Below are 22,735 nucleotides of genomic sequence, written 5' to 3' on the forward strand. Positions count from 1 at the left end.
ATGCTTTTGTATCAATAAATAGAGTTGTTTGTCTCTCACTAAACCCTCACTGCCCAGGACCATGAAGCCCTGTCTTCTTCTACCTCTGGAGAGACATGATAACTTATGTGATAGAAAGACCATGAGATTTGCTATGAAGATCTGCATGTAGGGTCTTGAATCTCCCCCTTAGAAGCTGCCTGAGCTTGAATAGTTGTCTTGTTTTCTCAGTGTCAATCTGAACGCTTAGAACAGTGTATGGCACATGTCATACATGTAATACATATTTGTGGAATGAACAGATATCCTCAGCTGAGAAATGAAGATCATAACACCCTTCTCCTCACTTTGTGGAGTTATTTAATTAAGAGAGTAGTCAAAAAGTCCCTTGAAATTATCAAGTGCTACTCAAATTTCAGAGGTTATTATCAAAGAGACGCTAACATTTATTGCACAAGTGCAGTATTGTAGGGAGGGTGCTGTACTGGTCAGTTTCACTGCAGGCGTATCCTTCACAATACACGTGCAAGTATGGATGCTGTGCTTCTGTAAAATGAGAAGCATTGTTGTTTTTTTTTTTTTTAGGATAGAAAAGACATAATTTAATTTTTTCATAAAGTATAATTTTTAAAAAACATTAACCCAGGAAATCATGGTCGTTGGTGTTTGCAGATCAGGAAATAAAATATTTCATCATCACACAAACACCTTATGTATAAACCAGCTTACATAAATAATGAAATTACTTACAGTGTGAAGCCTAGAGTATACTCCATTCTTTGTTGTTCTCATTAGCATAAGCAAACGTATAAGTTCCTTCTTATATCTTGAGAATGAATGATGGATGTTTGTTTGAACCACCAGGGTTTCTCATCATAGCTGAAGCCGTTTTATAGTGTAGAATTTCCTTTTCCATTATTAAGAATGAAAGTCCATTCTCGAGTATATGTGGTCCAACAACTAGCATTCTCAGGGTTTGTTGCTTGTCTGTGATTAATACTAACTCCACCTTCTGTTAGCCAGTACCCTCGTGGACCATGCGGAATGGCATTTGCTTTGCAGCTTGTATTTAGGACACTTGTTGCAAGGTTAAGAACTACTTCAGAGGGGCTTCCCTGGTGGCGCAGTGGTTGAGAGTCTGCCTGCCAATGCAGGGGACACGGGTTCGAGCCCTGGTCTGGGAAGATCCCATATGCTGCGGAGCGACTAAGCCCGTGAGCCACAATTACTGAGCCTGCGCGTCTGGAGCCCGTGCTCTGCAACAAGAGAGGCCGCGATAGTGAGAGGCCAGCGCACCGCGATGAAGAGTGGCCCCCGCTTGCCGCAACTAGAGAAAGCCCTCGCAGAGAAACGAAGACCCAACACAGCCAAAAATAATAAATAAATAAATTTAAAAAAAAAAAGTAGAGGAATTTAAACAAAAACTCCTTAAGAAACTCAACATTTTCTGAGTCAACAAAGTTGAGCCCTCATAGTAAAAAAAAAAAAAAAAAAAGAACTACTTCAGAAAATGAAGTTTCTTTAAACTCTTGATCAGAGGTAACCTCCAGTGCATTTATGCTACTATGGCAAAGGGCTTGTGGACACTTTTTCACAGAATCCAGCTCTCCTGGTCCACGAACAAACTTTGTTACTTCTGCAGCAAGTTGTTTCTGAGGACGCCGATTTTCTGGCTCTGTGACATGCTGCTGCATTATGTCATTAATCTCTGGAAGGGGTGGAAAAGTGAAGGGCTTTCGGTACCTTTCTATTGAATCATCTTGCTGCCTGACAACCGATACAATTCAAAGGGAGGTATCTTAACTCTGTGTAGCCAAACAGCACTGTCAGATGACTTTCATGGTTTTGATCCACTTGTAATTAGGGGAACAGTGGTTCCAAATACGTCTTCTCCAGTCATCTTGTGGATGAAATCATACCCGGCCATGAGATTGCTTAGCTCATCAGATCCGCCCAGCCGCATCAACAGCCATAACGCTGGAACAGGTAGTAGAAGTCATAGGCCTGGAGCATTCAGTATAAGAAGAACTCGTTCATAGGCCTGGAGCACTCAGTATAAAAGAACTCGTTCGACCTCATGATCTCAGGGCTCTAGTGCCGACGAGTCTGAATGCTCATGCGCAAGCGTCCGCCCGCCGCTGCTCGGAAGGGCATAGAGTCCTGCGCTGTGAAGCTGCAGGTCGGCCCATCAGCAAAGAAATGCTTATCAGCCGCTGGAGCCCTCTGCGCAGGCGCAATGGCCCCTCCCACCTGCGCAATCGCTTTGAAGGTAAAGCGGCGCAGCGGCGCCAGCAGACGGCCCACAAGCGGCAACAAGTCGGCCGTGGGATGAGGCCGCAGTACATGGTCTGAAGAAAGCTTCCGGCCTTGCCACAGTGGAAGAGCTCTGGCAATTCTATCTTCATACCCCTTTTGGGGGAGAACTTCTTGAACAGACCCCCGGACTCCTGCACCGCCGGCCACCCCTGAGAGCCGGAGTGAGCCTCACGCAGCCCCAGGGGCAAGACTCCTGAAGGGCCTGGGGCTCCAGACCAGCTGCCTGAGGAAAAGGACCGCAACATGGGCGCCACCATTTTGGTGGCAGCCAATCAGAAGCAGCCTTGGAATATGTGAAAACTGTCATGTAGAAGAGCAGGTAAGGTTCAATAGAGTGGCAGGGTGGGGGAAGATAGGTGATGTACATGCTGGCTTCCTATCAGGAGGAACTCTGTTAGAACTTTGAACCAAAGAGATGTGCTGTCTTATCGTGGGTAGGCTTCCCGTCCCTGGACAAAGCAGAATTTTCCAGGAACGCTGCAAAGGAAAATACCTCCTGGAATGCTGTAAAGGAAATTTCCTGGGAGGGATAGATGACGTCACTAGACTCAAAGGGCTCTAAAACCTTTTTTGTCTTTAAGATCTTCGTTATTACAAAATTACAGATTTTAAAGCTACCATCAACATTCCAAATGCTAGAAAATAGACATAAATGTTCTCAGTCAGATTTACTTGGGATGTTTTATAAACATCTTTTTGAAATGAATCAGTAAAGAAACAAAACATTCCCAATATGTCTAAGTCGTTGGAGCTGATTCTGTCTTCAGAAAATGCAGTTTGATAACTGCTTGGAGAGGTCAAAGTCCCCCGCTGTAGGACAGTGGCTTCTTCGTTGAGGCCAGTCCTTTATTTGATATTTTCTTGAAGAAATGAAAGGCGTTTGGGGAATGCAGACAAGGAGGATGGTGCGCTTCCAGGAAAGAACACAATTTCTTCCTTGAACGGGGGCTTGCTGCCCAGAAAACAGGTTGATTCCCATTTTATCTGCAGTGCATCACTCATTTATGTGCAGTGCTGTAGGGCTGCCAGCCTCTGCCTGGATACAGTCTTGTCCCCTGAGAAGGGCTGCATTCATTTGTAACCATCCAATGCTGTTTAGTTGACAAGTCAGCATTTTCATCCTCTTTTACCAAGACCCCAAGAAAAGAAACTACTGTAAGATCTTCTTTAGCCTTTCAAGGTTGCTTCAGAAGAGAGCTGAAATAAGAAAATATCACTATATTTTCGTTTGAACAGGATTTAAAGGATCAAATAAGCAAGAAATAAAAGAGTGCAGGCTTTAAAGATTGAGTTATATTTTCAGGAAGTGTAAATCAAGGGAGATAATTGCACCTTTTTTCTTCATCTCTCTTATTGAAATCCAGGTAGAATTGGTGACTAAGAAAAAGGTTACTGAGCTGCGATGGCTTTGCAGTGTCATTTTCTGACCAATCCATTCCAATACCCTGTAGAATAGATACTGCAGTAAAGGGTTATCTAATGGTTTAAAATTAAGCTTCTGTTGATAACTTTGGCTCAGGCCTAAGGTAAGGGGAGAGGGCCCGCATAGTTGCAGGTGTCCGACGAATAGTGGTAGAATATCTCAAGAGCAACAGCAATATGCCTGTCACTGGGAGGTTCCCTAGAGCCCTGTCCTAAGTCCTCATCTGCTGTCTACCTAGATGGTATCATCCAATGCCTTGTTTTAAATTCCTATCTGAATATTTCCAAACCTCTATCTCATGCCCATACTTATTTTAAGTTTTAGAAACGAATGTCAACTGAGTAATGAACATTTACATATGAACGGATCAAATGAACTAAAAACTAACCTCTCTTTTGGGGAATAGGGCAGAGAATTGAAAATCTTACCCCTCACTTCATCTCCACTGGGGTTCCCTATACACAATGTATAAGATATATACACAAGGTGGAAAACCAAATAGGAATCAAAATACTGTTCTACTGTGGATCAGCTATTACCTAACACAGCCTTGCCACAGGAGTTAACCCAGCCCTCTCTGTTAAAACTGATTTGGAGTGTATGACTCGAGCTTGGATTCCCCAGTGGGATTTCCTGTTCTCTGTCCTGAAACTAAAATGGCTAAGTCTTCAGATTAGACCCTAGACTAATTACATGGCCTGCCCCTAACAATTAGACCCAGCCCATATTTGTTTTCCACCTGGGGGACCAGAAGGACACAAGTGGAGGACAGGAAGACTGCATAGGGTTCTGAACTTCAGTTTGCACATGTTTTTTCTTCCCATTCAATACCTTTCCTCCACTGCCTGATGAATTTCTAATCATTCATCTTGATTAAGCTTAAATTTCACCTTCTCTGAAAATGTCTTGATATAGCAAGCTTTACTTATCCATTGTGCTCCCATAGCATACTGGTGCTGACACTGTGGCTCTTAGAAATATTCTTTGTTCTTGCTGGTTCTGCTCTGTGTGGTGGGGGACGGGCTTTTCCAGGCTGCATTCTCCAAGCTCCTATAGCAGCTGAAGCTTATGGCTGGCATCACTGGCAGGAGATGGGGGATGGACTCTTCCCTTCCCTCCCTGCACTGAGTGACTTTTCTAGAAGTGAGTATGTTCCTTCTGAAATTCCTCCCTCTGGACATGCTTACTTCTGTTCCAGTTTCAAGTGGGGAACCCTAGCTCTGGTAACAACACAGTATTAGTTTCCTGGGGCTGCTGTAACAAATTACTACAAATTTGGTGATTCCCAACAATAGAAATTTATTCTCTCCTAGTTCTGGTGGCCAAAAGTCTGAAATTAAGGTTTCAGTAGGGATAAGCTCCTTCCAACAGTTCTTGAAGAGGATTCTTTCTTGTCTCTTCCAGCTTCTGGTGGTTCCAGGTGCTCCTTGGCTTATGGCAGCATTACTCCAATCTGTGCCTCTGTCTTTACATGGTCTTCTTCTCTTCTCTTTCTGCACCTTCTACTCTTGTCTCTTGGAAGAAAATTTTTTTGGATTTAGGGTCCACCTGATTAGTTCAAGATAATCTCATCTCAGGATCTTTAATTACATCTGCAAAGACCTTTTTTCCAAATAAGATAATATTCACTGGCTCCAGGTATTAGGATGTGGACATATTTTGGGGGAGGTCTACCATTCAACCCACTACAATCACTTCCTCTCCTTGTTTCTCCCATCTATGATTGGTAGAGGCTGTCTGCTTTGGAAAATCTCTAGGTTATCTTATTGTTCACTCTTTAGCTGCTTAGATCCTGCCTCTTCTGAGTAACCAGCTACTTACATTTTCTCTGTTATAAATATTTGAAATGGTTATAGTGAGATCCTGATGGATATATATAGTGATTTTTATATGTGTCTATTGTACACTCATAATACAACATATTGTCATGCTTTGTTTACATGTCTATGTCCCTTGGTATGCTGTATAACCTTTGTTATTTTTCTTTCTGTCCCCAGGACTCAACGCAATGCCTAGTTTGGAAAGTTTTCAACAAATAATGGATTATGAACAATGATCTGAAGATGAAATGAGAAAAATATGCTTAATAGATCTAAAATCTGCAATGAATATATTATAAAGTGTCCATTGAAACTATTCAAAGAAAATGTTTGTGTCCTTCGACAAAACAGCATCACTTGGAGAGAAAAATATCTTTATGTGGACAGAGAAATTATCGGCTTTTTTGAGTCCAGTATGGATAAACACCACAAAACAGTGAGTCTGGCAGAATTTTATAAATATTTCTTAACACCTTCTTATCTCTCAGAGTTTCACTCCATGAAATACTCATTCACGTCAAATGCTTTCCAAACTTCCTCTTTTTACCCATAGTCAACATTTTCGATAAACAATCTGCTTCTAATTACCACTAATAATTTTAATTGGGGAGTGTGTGTTCTTTATGGGTATTCATTATTGTTCAATATATAATCTTTTCTATAGACTGTTATCTGGACAGTCTTTTAGAATAAGAGTTCTGGTGATTTTACTCCCTTTTTAAAAGTCTTCAGTGGTTTTGCATTTTTCACCAAAAAGGTCCAAAGTGGCATTCAAAGCTGTCTTTCGTCCTTGAGCACTCTAATATTCTCTCCTACTGTGCTTGTGTGGATTACTGACAGTCGACCAACATCCCTATGGTCTTTGGTTCATATACCTTTTCACTTTAATCCTCCACATCTGAGGAAATTTGACAGCAGTTCTGCTTGTTTCAACTTTCTGTGTTTTTAAAGCCATTATACCGACCTGGCTAAACCTTGGGAACTAGATAGATTTGGGTTTGAACTCAGATTCTATTTATTGACCACGCGTGAACTTGAGAAATTCAGTAATGTCTTGGAACTTTGGTTTTCTCATTTGTAAAATGGAGATTTTCATACCTACCTCAGAGTGTTATTTCTAGGATTAAATGAGAAAATAAATGTGATATGCTTGTCACACAAATACTTAAAAGATGGTATTATTCTTATCTTCTGTCAAAGAAAATTTTCTGATTGAAAGCTTTCCTGATTTTCCAAACATGTTTCTTACTTTAAAACTTGAAAATAGATTTTATTTTAGTCCTCTTTTAGTATTTATATTACTCAAAGTTAAATTTATCTTTTAAATCTAACCCACTCACTATATTGAATAGAGTATTTATGATTTACATTTCTCTGTATCCTTTAGAACAATCCTGTGTCTGGCACATAGTAGGCATTCAAAAAATTGTTGAATTGAATTCATTATCAATCCATTGAGCTGATAAATTGCAGTACGTTCCTGCTCTATGCTCCTTGTTCTGAAGGGCTCTGCTCTACACATTAATCTTAGAATCACAGGGAATGTAGGCCCTGAAGCTGTGGTGTCTCAGTTTCATTATATTAATGAGATAGCTCGGAAGATTGGAAATAGAGTGGTATTTAACCATTGATTAGCCATCAGAAGTTTCCTGAGGTGCTGAAGTGTATGTTCTATAATTTCAGAAGCACTAATTCATTTTATAAAAGCTACTTAAGGGTAGGTTTTCCACAAGCATTAATCGGTTGGGTCACTATTCAGTGTTGAAGCAAACAATAGCCTAAACCACTTGTTTCTTTAATAAGTCCAAGTGGTTTGGAGTCAGGGAATTTAATAAGAATGCGTTATCTATTAATTTATTCACACATAAGAATACTTATCATTTACTCCTTTTATTCACTCATCCATATTTTAAGAACTGAAAACATGGTATTTGAAAGAGAAATTATTTCTCTAGTAGAGCCTATACTATTTCTTTGAGGTATTTTGTTAATATTTAGGATTTTTATTGCTTCGAGTATATACATTTATTACAATGTCACATTTTGTTTAATCTTAATATTCTTTTCCTGAAAATTTTGAGTCATTAATATGAATACATAGGTTATTCAATTAGTATTAATATTCCTTTTGTCCTCAGGCATATTCATTTCTGTCTTGTGATAACAATACTTTTAGTGCTGAGACCACGAGACCCAACCAAATGCCCCAGGGTGCTGATCAGTTGTATAACATCCGATAATATTCCAGCATCCCACACATATAACCTTTGGTTGATGCCCTTGATGTTACCACCACAGTAAGACTGTGCCAGCTGTCCTCTCAGTGGCTTTACTATGGACCCGTTGATGTCTGATGAAGGGTCTACTGGGGATGAAAGATGTTCTCAGTGACTTGAGTTGTCATAACTAAGTCTTAGGCTTTTCCCAAAAATCTATGGGTTATTATCTTGAAGTCGTGTAAATAAGTTGAAATCAGGTCTCAGCAATTGCAGTCACACCCGCACCTTTATTTTTTACTCTCCTCCAGGGAGAACATTAATGGATTGCCAGAATTTCATTTGCAGAGACACTCAGAATCATCTTAGAGTCATATTTAAGGTTTCATTTGATTTACTTTATGGCCATACCTCAGTGATAAACTTCTTAAATGTGATTCATATCGGAAGCTTTTATGCCTTTGAATTCTATCAGTTTGCAGAAATAGCTTTTTTTAAACTTAACCAGTGGATTCTTCTTCCTTTTAAAACAGACTTATTGGGATTTGATTTATACACTATAAAATTCAGCCAACGTAAGTGTACAATTCAATGGTTTAAGTATATCTACATAGTTGTCCAGTCATCAAGATATAACCTTAGAATATTTTTATAACCCTGGGAAAAAACCTTATACCCATTAGCAGTCCCTCCCCATTCTGCCAATCTCCACTATCTGTAGGCAAATATTAATCTACTTTCTATTTCTATGGATTTGCCTATACTGGACATTTCATATAAATGGAATAATGCAGTATGTAGTCTTTCATGACTAACTTCTTTCATTTATCATAATGTTTTCAAGGTTCATCCTTGTTTTAGCTAGTCCTGTGTTTTATTCCTTTTTATTGCCAAATAATATTTCATTGTATGGATAAACTGTGTTTTGTTTATCCATTAATAAGTTGATGGACATTTGGGTTGTTCCATTTTTGCCTATCATGAATAATGCTACTATGAACATTTGTGTACAAGTCTTTGTGTGGACATATGTCTTCATTTCTCTCTGGGTAGATACCTAGGGGTAGAATTGCTGGTTCGTATAGTATCTCTGTGTTTAATATCTGTGAAAACTGTGAAAGAAACTGTGGAAGTATTTGCAAAGTGAATGCACCAATGAATTCTTATTTTCAATGTTAATATTGGTCTTACTAATTTTTATCATTGATTGCTCTGTACCATTTTGCTGTGATGACCTTCCATTTTCCTTGTAACTTCTTATTTGGGTTTGTGATGCTTTAATATTCTGGGTTTTTTCCCTGTCTTTTCTGTGACTCTTTTCCCCTTCCTACATGCAATTTTGTTCCTGGTTCTTCTCTCTTTCTACCTCAGCGATTTCATTCAGAAAAGGATACTTCACTTCGCTGCCTTGTGGTGATTCAAATCAGTTACCCCATGATTTAGTCTTTCCTAAGTTGCAGTCACACGGTTCTGATTGTTCTTTTAGCACCTCTACATAGCCGTCTGGTTTCTATGCAGTATGTCAAGAGAGCTCATCATCTGCTCTGCAAAGCTGGTCTTTTTTTCTGATTGCTCTCTTTTGAAAATTCCTCTACTGTCCTCACAACTCAGACTTGAAATTTCAGTCATCTTTTATTCTTTCTTCTTCCTTGATTCTTTTGCCTAATATTTGCCAACTCCTGTCTATTTTATGTGTCTATCACCCTCAGAGATAGTCCCTTTCTCTGCATTACCCTCCCACTGCTCTGCTTTGCTCAAGCACCCTTATTGCTCAATTTGACTTTCATACATTCTCTTTAATTGGCCCACATAATTATTGTATTTTTCCTTTTCCTTTTTCCCAACATTTTACATTTACATCTTCATAGTTCAATCTCATTCCTATGACTCCTCTCTTAAAAATCTTCAAAGATTCTATATTATCCTCTAAGTAAAGAAACGATTCCTTAGGTGTACATTCAAGTCTCTAATATATGGTCTCCACTGCATTCCTGCACAGAACTTATGTTTGAGTCAATCTCAATTCTCTTTGTTTATCAACCAAGTTTAGTATTTTCCTGCCTCCAGCTTTGCTCATGCCTCTCCTTGGGGTGCCCTGTCACTGAATCTACAGAAGCCAATTCCTCAAGGCCCTAATAAAATGTGTCCTCCTTCACAATGATACCCATGATCTCACTAGACTGAATTTATGACTCTTTACTCTCAACTCTCACAATGCCTTTTTCAATTATTTATTACAGTCATTTGATATACATCTAACCTTCCCTCTTTAAATCTATGGTCCTTGAGGGCAGAGGCCATGGCATATTTATCACAATTAGAGAAGTTGCCATTTCCTGAATATTTACTATGACCTGGGCACTGAACTAAGTATTTTGTCTGCAGTATTTTCTTTAATTATCAAAACAGTCCTCTGAATTAGGCATCTTTTTAATCCTCATTTTATAGATGAGGTAGTTAATGCTTAGAGAAGATAAGTAACTTCCTCAAGGCTAAACAGCTTGTAAATGACAAAGCTGGAATTTTAGCCTTCTCTGACTCTAAAGTCTGTGTAATTAACTAGGACTATGTCACTTTCTCTACAATACCTAATTTAATAAATGCCAGTTAAGTGAATAAAAACTGGTCAGTAAGGGCTGCTGAAAAGACACATAAGGTTTAGTAGTTAGATTTTAGTTCATATTGAAGTTCTAATGCTTTCTTCGGAGTGAATTATTTACCATGTCCGAGCTGTTTACTCATTCATAAGGCAGAGGAAAGAGATAATAGTCCCTGCCTCACAAGGGCATTGTGAAGATAAATGGAACAATGCACAAGATGGCATGTACTAGTAGGCTGTCAGTAAATATTAGTTGATAGTAATAAAAGTAAATTTCCATTTTTACTAATCCTCCTTGATAAGGTTGGCTGTCCTTGAAGGTAGCGAGATGAAAGGAGAGGCATGCAACCATCAGTAACCATAACAATTTCACAGAATTCACCCCACCAGGAAATAAATTTTATTATCCACTGTGCAGTCATTCATAGTCATTGACCTAAAATGAAACTAACAAACTATACGATGCTTTATAGTTGAGTGCTGTTTTTACCATTTATATATCAATATCTCTATCTACCTATGATCTATCTATCTATCTATTGTTTATCTATCTATGGGTTTAAGTATAATAACACTAAATTGACCAGGTAACTCTGTCACTGGGTTTCTAGAAGTGACATTTGGATAGTTCAATCTTTATGAAGACATCTACCTTCTCGTCTGAGTTCCAACTCTGTTCTTGTTGATATCCCTCAATTAGCCTCAAATATGCAAGTAAAATTTGATTCTCTTTCCTCTAATCTTGTTTTTCGGGGTAAGTTTCTCCTCTTTATCTCGCTGACCACAGTGATTCATTATGGCATGTCAAATGCTTCTAGACATTGGTGTTCATGGGAATATTGTCACCTCTATCAAGGCCTTTTACCAAATGAAAAATTTTAATTATAATGAGTGTACATGCTTTCACCAAATTGTACTATTTCTTACTGTTACCCTTATTTTCATAGAATAAATGCCCTTTGACATTTTATAAGATCCCATTACTAATCAGTGGTTGAAGAAATCCTGGATCTTATATTAACTCCTTATGTAAGATGAATCCTATTCTCAATACCTTTTTCTTTATAAAAACAAAATCAAAGACTTGTTTAAGATACTTGGGGAAAGAGACAGTTCTCAAGCAGGAGGTGAGAAGAGAAAGTGAGGGTAAGTGTGATATGGAAATACGGAGTTAATTTTCTGGTTGCTCGGGCTATCTGAATATGGGTAAGGTACATTAAGATGTCACAGTAAAGATGAACTTTGTCAGTACATTTTCAAGTCCATGACTGAGGAACTGTAGGTGGAGAATTTTCTATGCAGTTCCCATTCTATTGATATTCAGGAAAAAATATATGAAACTCTTATGTGCTGTCTTGATTTTTTTTGTTTTGGGTACTCTGTATTCTAATGGGAGGTGTAAAATTCAGTCTTCACAACCTGGAGGGATTTCATAAGTGCAGGGTGCAATTTGGAATATTAAATATTTTAAAAAAATCTCTGTGCTTAAAATGTCATAGCAAAAATCTACAGTAAACATCCAAATCATCTCTATTTCAATATTAGTATTGTAGCTAAATGTGCAGAGATTGCATCTCGTTTAATATAATTTTAAGGATGTCTTTGATACTGCAAGATAACATTTTCTGTGCTTGTGATTGCTTATAGAAACAGTGATTCATAGATCTGGAGACCTTTCTTCAAGGAACAGTGGTGTAGAGTTGCTCGTTCTGTCCTTACTAGTTTTTGTCAGGTGTCTGTCAAAGGACCTTTATGTTGATGGTGTTATAAGTAGGAAAGGGATGAGCAGGGGAACACCAGTAGTGTTTCTGGTCCCCACAGTTTTCTTGTGCCAGCATCAAGGAACACTTTCACATATATGCTCATTAACTTTCTCCAAACGAAATACCCTAACACCCTCGTCAGAAAATAGTAAACTGCAATAGCACTCACCAAAATAACATAAAACAGACACAGTCCTAGGACCCTGGAGAAGGACCCTACCAACTCAAACTACTTATTTTTAATTATAACTAAACAATTAGAAAGCTTATTTTTTCATTCAGTGTCTTTCCATGAAGAACAATTACTCATTAATCTGGATAAAATTCTATAAAAGGTAAATCATTTGGGAATTTTGTCTAAAGTTTGAGATAAAATGATATTTCACTTATATTTATATTTTATTATCCTTTGGAGTGGCAAAACGACAGATATTAGGATAGTAGATGCCATGCGTGTGAGCAAACTCTGAACATATAATAACAACTAGGACTACCCTTAACAGATGACTAACCACTTTTACAAGTACTACTCAGTTGATTTGCACTACTTTGCCAAGAAGTAGACTGAGCCCATACTATTAATACCCTTTTGCTGGGCTCAAAATGCTGGAGAGATTTACACACATTCACTTAGAAAGTAAATGGAAGATTTGGAACATGAAACAAAGTTTTTGACTGTAGATTTTTTTCTTTTTCCAATATTTAACAGTGCATCAGGGGAATAGAAACCTATGTGAACAGACAATAATGTAGGAGAACCTCTGTACATGGGGTTGGGTGAGAATCTTTTGTCTAGAAGCATATTCCCAATGGTGTATGCACCAATAGAGCTAGTAGTAAGACTGCAAAAAGGCATCTCTTCCTAAGAAATTTGGAATACTGGTGGCTCCTATAAAAATAAATAAAGGAAAAATTGCATTTCATTGAGAGTAATTCTGTATTTAGGTTTTTATGGCTCAAATAAACATGGAAAGTTACCTATTTAATAAATACTTGACTAAAAAACAATGGACATAATGACTTCTTTAAAGTTCTCTTTGGATAAAACTTAGAAGACTGTATTAATCATGGTTTTCTTGAGGAAATGGAAATTTTAAAAAATTAATTGCAGAAATATTTATTGCTTGCTATATACCTGTTTTTATACACGAAGGGTACCAAGATGAATAATGTGGTGATTGCTCTCAAGAAGCTCAATCTTAAAGGAGATAAAGGCATGTGATTTATATTTTATGATATGATTTAGATGACATGGTAAGACAAGAATAAATATATAAAGGAAGAAGATAGTGACAGTATACTGAAGTATCAAGGATGGCTTTCCAAAGAAAATAACGTCTCATTAGATTTTAAAGAAAGAATGGAACATTCACCAGAAGGTCGTGGTCATTCCCACCAAGGAATAATAGGTCCTGGGACAGGTGTTTATTCCTCCTGGAACTTTATATTATAGCAATGAATAACCCTCACATGTTGTAGTAGAAAGATTTCCAGGCTAGGATGAGTACATCTGACTTCTATTCCAAACTCTGCCCTTGACTTTCTTTGAGTCACTGGAAAATATCTCCATCTCTCTGGGCCTCAGTGTGGACAGGATTAATACTACAGTTTCTTCTGTGTCTGATGCAATCAACTTTATTGAACAAAACATGAGACTTAAAGAGTATAGGCTCTAGGGTCCAGCTAGATCTGTGTATGAATTCTAGTTTGACCACTTTCTTGCCATGTTAACTTAGGCAAATTCCTTAATGTGTCTGAGCCTTAGCATCCTCCTGAGTAGAAAGAAAATAACATCAACCTCAGAGACTAATTGTAAGGACTGTGTAAGATAATGTGTATAAAGTGAACTAACTGACACGATTATTGGAGCCATTATACGTTTAGTTATAACATTTAAGGGGGAATTGCATACGTTGGGGGCAGTTGATGAACAGTTAAATAGATAATACTAAAATAAACTTTTGTGCTTCCTTACATATGCCCTCATTGGTCCTACCCGAGTCACAGGTAAAATACCCTTAACATACTGTTGAGGCTACTGTGGGGCCAGTCCCTTGGGCATAACTGGCAGGTGAGCTCTATTAACACAGGGAACAGGTGAGGCCAAGGTTGTGGGTTTGATCCCCATTGGGGCACTTAGGTTCACATTGCTCCATTTTCAACCAATGGCTGCTGGGTGCTGGTCGTCAGATGGGTGCTGACATGTAACTAAATCTGCTCAAACCTATGTCGAATCTCAAATACCTTCCTTCTTCCAGATCTTAAGTCACCTAAGTTAGATCTTCCCCAGCTATCCTCTATAAACATTCGCCATCTTTGGATGCCCTTTTTTCTTTTCAAATATTCTTAGCACTTATCACTTTCAGGTATCACTTGGTACTTATCACTTATAATTAATTGAGTTACCACTTTTATTGTCTGTTTCCCCATCTGAAAGGTAAGCTCCTGGAAGGCAAGAAGGTTTCTCTGTTTGTTTACTAATATTTCCCTATGGCTTTGATTAGTCACTGATATATAATAGACATGTTGAATAAAGAAATGTCACATGAAAATGGATATGATGTATACAGTTGCCAACACTTTAACCAAGGAGCATGCAGGGGATTATTTTATACCAGGAGACAGGAAGCTATTAAAGAGTAAATGGCTTCGAAGTAACGGATGTGAGTTTGCCAGCTGTGAGATTTTCTTTCTCAAAGTTGGAAAGGTCTATAAAATCCTGTTTCACGCTGGCCAGAGACTATATCTTTATAAAGGCATATTTGCAAAGATTGTCAGCAAGGTTTAAAAACAAAAGGAACACTGGAGAAAATAGCCATTGAAAATTCATGACTCCTGAATTCCAGTCATTTGCATGGATCTGTGAAAATGCTGAAGACAGAAAAAATAAAACAATATCAGTGGAGTTAATAAGGTAGAACAAATCATGTACAATAAAACCTATAATTATAAAATTTTCAGTTGAAGAAGCACATTATCCGGATTCAGGTATGGGCTGTAGGAGTCATAGAAGACTTAATCTTTATATTTTTGATATTTAATGGTAATTTTAATATATTTCACTCTAACATTTTATAAATTCAATCTTATAAAAATTATTTTCAGTTTGTCCATTTAAAAATCTCTCTTTTTATCACATTTTGATCCTATGTAGCTTGATAGATTGGCTTCACTTTTTTTTTAGAGCAGTTTTAGGTTCATAGGAAAATTGAGTGGAAGGTATAGAGATTTCCCACATACCTCTGCTTCCACACATGCATAGAGTTGCCCATACTGACATATCGTAATCAGCCAAGTCTGTACTGTGCTCCACCTATTCGTCCCTCCCTCCAAGCCCTTGGAAACCATTGATCTTTTTATTGTCTCCATAGTTTTGCCTTTTCTGGAATGTCATATAGTTAGAATCGTACAGTATATAGCCTTTTCAGATTGGCTTCTTTCACATAGTAATATGCATTTAAGTTTCCTCTACGTCTTTTTTTTTTTTTAATTTTTTATTTATTATTTTTTATTTTTGGCTGTGTTGGGTCTTCGTTTCTGTGCGAGGGCTTTCTCCAGTTGCGGCGAGTGGGGGCCACTCTTCATCGCGGTGCGCGGGCCCCTCACTATCGCGGCCTCTCCCGTTGCGGAGCAGAGGCTCCAGATGCTCAGGCTCAGTAAGTTGTGGCTCACGGGCCCAGTCGCTCCGCGGCATGTGGGATCTTCCCAGACCAGGGCTCGAACCCGTGTCCCCTGCACTGGCAGGCGGATTCTCAACCACTGCGCCACCAGGGAAGCCCTCCTCTATGTCTTTTTATGCTTAATAGTCATTGCTTCTTGGAACTGAATAATGTTCTGTTGTCTGGATGGACAAGTTTACTTATCCATTCACCTACTGAAGGACATCTTGGTTGTTTCCAAGTTTTGGCAATTATAAATAAAGCTTCTATAAATATCCACATACAGGTTTTTGTGCAGATATAAGCTAAATGGGAAAAGAACTTGAAAAAGAATAGATATATGTATATGCATAACTGAATCACTTTGCTGTACACCTGAAACTAACACAACATTGTTGTTAGTAATCAGCTATACTCCAATATAAAATTAAATTTTTTTAAAATAAATTAAAAAAATAATTTGCATTTCCCTGATGAAATATGATATGAAACATCTCTTTATATGCTTACTTTCTGTCTGCATATCTTCTTTGGTGAGGTTTCTGTTAAGGTCCTTACCCCATTTTTTAATTGGATTGTTGGTTTCCTTATTGTTGAGTTTTAAGCATTCTTTGTATGTTTTTAGAAAACAGTCCTTTATCAGATGTGTCTTTTGCAAATATTTCCTTCTTGTCTATGGCTTATTTTCTCATTCTTTTGACATTGTCTTTCACAGAGCATAAATTTTTAATTTTAATGAAGTTCAGCTTATCATTATTTCTTTCATGGATTTGCCTTTGGTGTTTTATTTAAAAAGTCATTGCTATACCCAAGGTTATCTAGATTTGCTCTTGTGCTATCTTCTAGGAGTTTTATAGTTTTATGTTTTACATTTAACTCTATGATCCATTTTGAGTTAATTTTTGTGAAGGGTGTAAGGGCTGTATCTAAATTTTTTTTGCTTGTGGATGTCCAATTGTTCCAGCGCCATTTGTTGAAAAGATTATTATTGCTCCATTGTATTGCCTTTGCTCCTTTGTCAAAGATATATTGAGTATATTTATCCAGGTCTATTCTGTTTCATTGATCTATTTGTCTATTCTTTTTTCAATACCACACCATCTTGATTGCAGGAGGGTTCCCTTTTCACAACACCCTTTGCAGCATTTACTGTAGCTTTATAGTAAGTCTTAAATAGAATAGCATCAGTCCTCCAACTTTGTTCTTTTTCCTCAGTATTGTGTTGGTATTCTGGGTTTTTTGCCTCTCCATATAAATGTTAGAGTCAGTTTGTCAGTATCCTCAAAATAACTTGCTGGAATTTTGATTGGGATTGCATTGAATCTACAAATCAAGTTGGGAAGAACCGGCATCTTGACGATATTATGTCTTCCTCTTCATGAATATGGAATGTCTCTCCATTTATTTAGTCTTCCTTTGATTTCATTCATCATAGTTTTACAGTTTTTCTCATATAGATCTTAAACGTAATTTGTTAGATTTACACCTAAGTTTTTAGCTTTGTGGTGCTAATATAAATGGAACTGTGTTTCTGATTTCAAGTTCCACTTGTTCATTGCTTGTATATAGGAAATCAAATGAATTTTGTGTATTAAATTCATATTCTGCAATCTTGTTATAATTGTTTATTAGTTCCAGGTGCTTTTTTTTTTTATTGTTGATTCTTTTGGATTTTCTACATATGTTTTTCTAATGTCACTTGCAAACAAAGACAGTTTTAATTCTTCCTAACCAATCTTTATACCTTTTATTTCCTTTGCTTGTCTTATTTCATTAGCTATAACTTCCAGTATGATGTTGAAAAGGAGTGATGAGAGGGGATATTCTTGCCTTGTACTTGATTTTAGTAAGAAAGCTTCAACTTTCTCACCATTAATATGATGTTAGGTGTAGGTTTTTTGTAGATATTATCTGTCAAATTGAGGAAGTTTGCCTCTACTCCTAGTTTACTGATAGTTTTTACCATGAATGGGTGTTGAATTTTGTCAAATGCTTTTTCTGCATCTATAGATATGATCGTGAGGTTTTCCTTTTTTAGTCAGTTGATGTGATGGAGTATGTTAATTGATTTTTTAAAATAGATCTTTATTGGAGTATAATTGCTTTACAATACTGTGTTACTTTCTGTTGTACACCAAAGTGAATCAGCCATATGTATGCATATATCCCCATATCCCCTCCCTCTTGAGCCTCCCTCCCATCCTCCCTATCCCACCCCTCTAGGTCATTGCAAAGCACCGAGTTGATCTCCCTGTGCTATGCTGCTGCTTCCCACTAGCTAACTGTTTTACATTCGGTAGTGTATATATGTCAATGCTACTCTCACTTCGCCCCAACATCCCTCTCCCACCCTGTGTCCTCAAGTCCATTCTTTATATCTACATCTTTATAACTGCCCTGCAACTAGGTTCATCAGTACCATTTGATTTTTAGTTTCCACATGTATGCGGTAGCATACAGTATTTGTTTTTCTCTTTCTGACTTACGTCACTCTGTATGACATACTCTAGGTCCATCCACCTCACTACAAATAACTCAATTTCGTTTCTTTTTATGGCTGAGTAATATTCCATTGTGTATATGTGCCACATCTTCTTTATCCATTCATCTGTTGATGGACACTTAGATTGCTTCCATGTCCTGGCTATTGTAAATAGAGCTGCAATGAACATTTTGGTACATGGCTCTTTTTTTTTTTTTTTTTAAATTAATCCACACTAATCACTTTTTTTTTGTTTTAATTTTTATTTATTTATTTATGGCTGTGCCGGGTCTTCGTTTCTGTGCGAGGGCCTTCCCCAGCTGCGGTGAGCGGGGGCCACTCTTCATCGCGGTGCGCGGGCCTCTCACCATCACAGTCTCTCCCGTTGCGGAGCACAGGCCCCAGACGCACAGGCTCAGCAATTGTGGCTCACGGGCCCAGCCGCTCCGCGGCATGTGGGATCCTCCCAGACCAGGGCTCGAACCCGTGTCCCCCGCATTAGCAGGCAGATTCTCAACCACTGCGCCACCAGGGAAGCCCCATGGCTCTCTTTGAATTATGGTTTTCTCAGGGTATATGCCCAGTAGTGGGATTGCTGGGTTATATGCTAGTTCTATTTTTAGTTTTTTTAAGGAACCTCCATATTGTTTTCCATAGTGGTTGTATCAATTTACATTCCCACCAACAGTGCAGGAGGGTTCCCTTTTCACAACACCCTTTGCAGCATTTACTGTTTCTAGATTTTTTGATAATGGCCATTCTGACTGGCATGAGGTGATACCTCATTGTAGTTTTGATTTGCATTACTCTAATAACTAGTGATGTTGAACATCTTTTCATGTGCCTCTTGGCCCTCTGTCTTCCTTGGTGAAATGTCTATTTAGGTCTTCCACCCATTTTTTAATTGTATTGTATTTTTGATATTGAGCTCCATGAGCTGTTTGTATATTTTGGAGATTAATCCTTTGTCTGTTATTTCATTTGCAAATATTTTCTCCCATTCTGAGGGATGTAGTTTTGTCTTGTTTATGGTTTCCTTTGCTATGCAAAAGCTTTTAAGTTTAATTAAGTCCCATTTGTTTATTTTTGTTTTTATTTCTCTTACTCTAGGAGGTGGGTACAAAAAGATCTTGCTGTGGTTTATGTCAAAGAGTGTTCTTCCTATGTTTTCCTCTAAGAGTTTTATAGTGTCTGGTCTTACGTTTAGGTCTTTAATCCATTTGAAGTTTATTTTTGTGTATGGTGTTATGTAGCATTTTATTTTCATTCTTTTACATGTAGCTGTCTTTTCTCCATTGTATGTTCTTGCCTCCTTTGTCGTAAATTAGGTGACCATATGTGCGTGGGTTTATCTCTGGGCATTCTATCCTGTACCATTGATCTATATTTCTGTTTTGGTGCCAGTGCCATACTGTCTTGATTACTGTAGCTTTGTGGTATAGTTTGAAGTCAGGGAGCCTGATTCCTCCAACTCCATTTTTCTTTCTCAAGATTGCTTTGCTTATCCGGGGTCTTTTGTGCTTCCATATGAATTGTAAGATTTTTTTGTTCTAATTCTGTGAAGAATGCCATTGGTAGTTTGATAGGGATTGCATTGAATCTGTAAGTTGTTTTGGGTAGTATAATCATTTTCACACTATTGAGTCTTCCAATCCAAGAACATGGTATATTTCTCCATCTATTTATGTCACCTTTGATTTCATTCATCAGTGTTTTATAGTTTTCTGAGTAGAAGTCTTTTGCCTCCTTAGGCAGGTTTATTCCTAGGTATTTTATTTTTTGTTGTTGCAATGGTAAATGGGAGTGTTTCCTTAAATTCTGTTTCACATTTTTTGTCATTAGTGTATAGGAATGCAAGAGATTTCTGTGCATTAATTTTGTATCCTGCTACTTTCCCAAATTCATTGATTAGTTCTAGTAGTTTTCTAGCAACATCTTTAGGATTCTCTATGCATAGTATCATGTCATCTGCAAACAGTGACAGTTTTACTTCTTTTCCAATTTGTATTCCTTTTATTTATTTTTCTTCTCTGATTGCTGTGGCTAGGACTTTCAAGACTATATTGAATAATACTGGCAAATGAGGACATCCTTGTCTTGTTTCTGATCTTAGTGGAAATGCTTTCAGTTTTTCACCATTGAGTATGATGCTTGCTGTGGGTTTGTCATATATGGCCTTTATTCTGTTGAGGTAGGTTCCCTCTGTGCCCATTTTCTGGAGAGTTTTTATCATAAATGGGTGTTGAATATTGTCAAAAGCTTTTTCTGCATCTATTGAGATGATCATATGGTTTTTATTCCTTAATTGGTTAATGTGGTGTATCACATTGATTGATTTGCATGTATTGAGGAATCCTTGCATCCCTGGGATATCTCCCACTTGATCATGGTGTATGATCCTTCTAATGTGTTGTTGGATTCTGTTTGCTAGTATTTTGTTGAGGATTTTTGCATCTATGTTCATCAATGATATTGGTCTATAATTTTCTTTTTTTGTGATATCTTTTTCTGGTTTTGGTATCAGAGTGATGGTGGCTTCGTAGAATGAATTTGGTAGTGTTTCTCCCTCTGCAATTTTTTGGAAGAGTTTGAGATGGATCAGTGTTAGCTCTTCTCTAAATGTTTGATAGAATTCGCCTGTGAAACCATCTCATCCTGGACTTTTGTTTGTTGAAAAATTTTAAATTATGGTTTCAATTTCATTACTTGTCATAGGTCTGTTTATATTTTCTAATTGTTCCTGGTTCAGTCTTGGAAACTTGTACCTTTCTAAGAATTTGTCGATTTCTTCGTGGTTGTCCATTTTATTGGCATATAGTTGTTTGTAGTAGTCTCTTATAATCCTTTGTATTTCTGTGGTGTCAGTTGTGATTTCTCCTTTTTCATTTCTAATTTTATTGATTTGCGTCCTCTCCCTTTTTTTCTTGATGAGTCTGGCTAAGGGTTTATCAATTTTGTTTATCTTCTCAACGAACCAGCTTTTAGTTTTATTGATCTTTGCTATTGTTTTCTTCATTTCTATTTCACTTATTTCTGCTCTGGTTTTTATGATTTCTTTCTTCCTACTGACTTTGGGTTTGCTTTGTTCTTCTTTCTCTAGTTGTTTTAAGTGTAGGGTTAGATTGTTTATTTGAGATTTTTCTTGTTTCTTGAGGTGAGATTGAATTGCTATAAACTTCCATCTTAGAACTGCTTTTTCTGCATCCCATAGGTTTTGGCTCATCGTGTTTTCATTGTCATTTTTTTCTATGTATTTTTTAATTTCTTCTTTGATTTCTTCAGCTATGTCTTGATTATTTAGTAGTGCACTGTTTAGCCTCCATGTATTTGTGTTTTTTACTGTTTTTTTTCTATAACTGATTTCCAATCTCATAGCATTGTGGTCAGAAAAGATGCTTGATATGATTTCAATTTTCTTAAATTTACTGAGGCTTGATTTGTGACCCAAGATGTGATCTGTCCTGGAGAATGTTCCATGTGCACTCGAGAAGAAAGCCTGTTCTGCCACTTTTGGGTGGAATGTTCTATAAATATCAATTAAATCTATCTGGTCTTTTGTGTCATTTAAAGCTTGTTTTTCCTTATTTATTTTCTGTTTGCATGATGTGTTCTTTGGTGTAAGTGGGGTGTTAAAGTCCCCTACTATTATTGTGTTCCTGTCGATTTCTCCTTTCATGGTTGTTAGCATTTGCCTTATGTATTGAGGTGCTCCTATATTGGGTGCATAAATATTTACAGTTGTTATATCTTCTTCTTAGACTGTTCCTTTGATCATTAAGTAATGTCCCTCCTTGTCTCTTCTAACTGTCTTTATTTTAACGTCTATTTTTTCTGATATGAGTATTGCTACCCAAGCTTTCTTTTGATTTTCATTTACATGGAATATCTTTTTCCATCCCCTCACTTTCAGTCTGTATGTGTCCCTAGGTGTGAAGTGGGTCTCTTGTAGACAGCATATATATGGGTCTTGTTTTTGTATCCATTCAGTCAGTCTGTGTCTTTTGGTTGCAGCATTTAATCCATTTACATTCAAGGTTATTATCAATATGTATGTTCCTATTACAATTTTCTTAATTGTTTTGGGTTTGTTTGCATCGTCTTTTTCTTCTCTTGTGTTTCCTGCCTAGGGAAGTTTCTTTAGCATTTGTTGTAAAGCTGGTTTGGTGGTGCTGAAGTCTCTTAGCTTTTGCTTGTCTGAAAAGCTTTTGATTTCTCCATCGAATCTGAATGAGATCCTTGCTGGCTAGAGTAATCTTGGTTGTAGGTATTTCTGTTTCATCACTTTAAGTATATCCTGCCACTCCCTTCTGGCCTACAGAGCTTCTGCTGAATAGTCAGCTGATAACCTCATGGGAATTCCTTTGTATGTCAGTTTTTTGTTTTTCCCTTGCTGCTTTTAATATTTTTTCTTTGAATTTAATTTTTGTTAGTTTGATTAATATGTGTCTTAGTGTGTTTTTCCTAGGGTTTATCCTGTA

The 22,735-nt window shown here is 37.4% G+C and overlaps 1 pseudogene; it reads right to left on the reverse strand.

Moving 5' to 3' along the window:
• Nucleotides 1–852: 852 nt before the first annotated feature.
• LOC118896951 lies at nt 853–2,058 on the reverse strand (annotated as a pseudogene).
• Nucleotides 2,059–22,735: the final 20,677 nt, after the last annotated feature.

Source organism: Balaenoptera musculus, chromosome 6 (genome assembly GCF_009873245.2).
Source record: "Balaenoptera musculus isolate JJ_BM4_2016_0621 chromosome 6, mBalMus1.pri.v3, whole genome shotgun sequence".
Taxonomy (NCBI): Eukaryota; Metazoa; Chordata; class Mammalia; order Artiodactyla; family Balaenopteridae; genus Balaenoptera; species Balaenoptera musculus.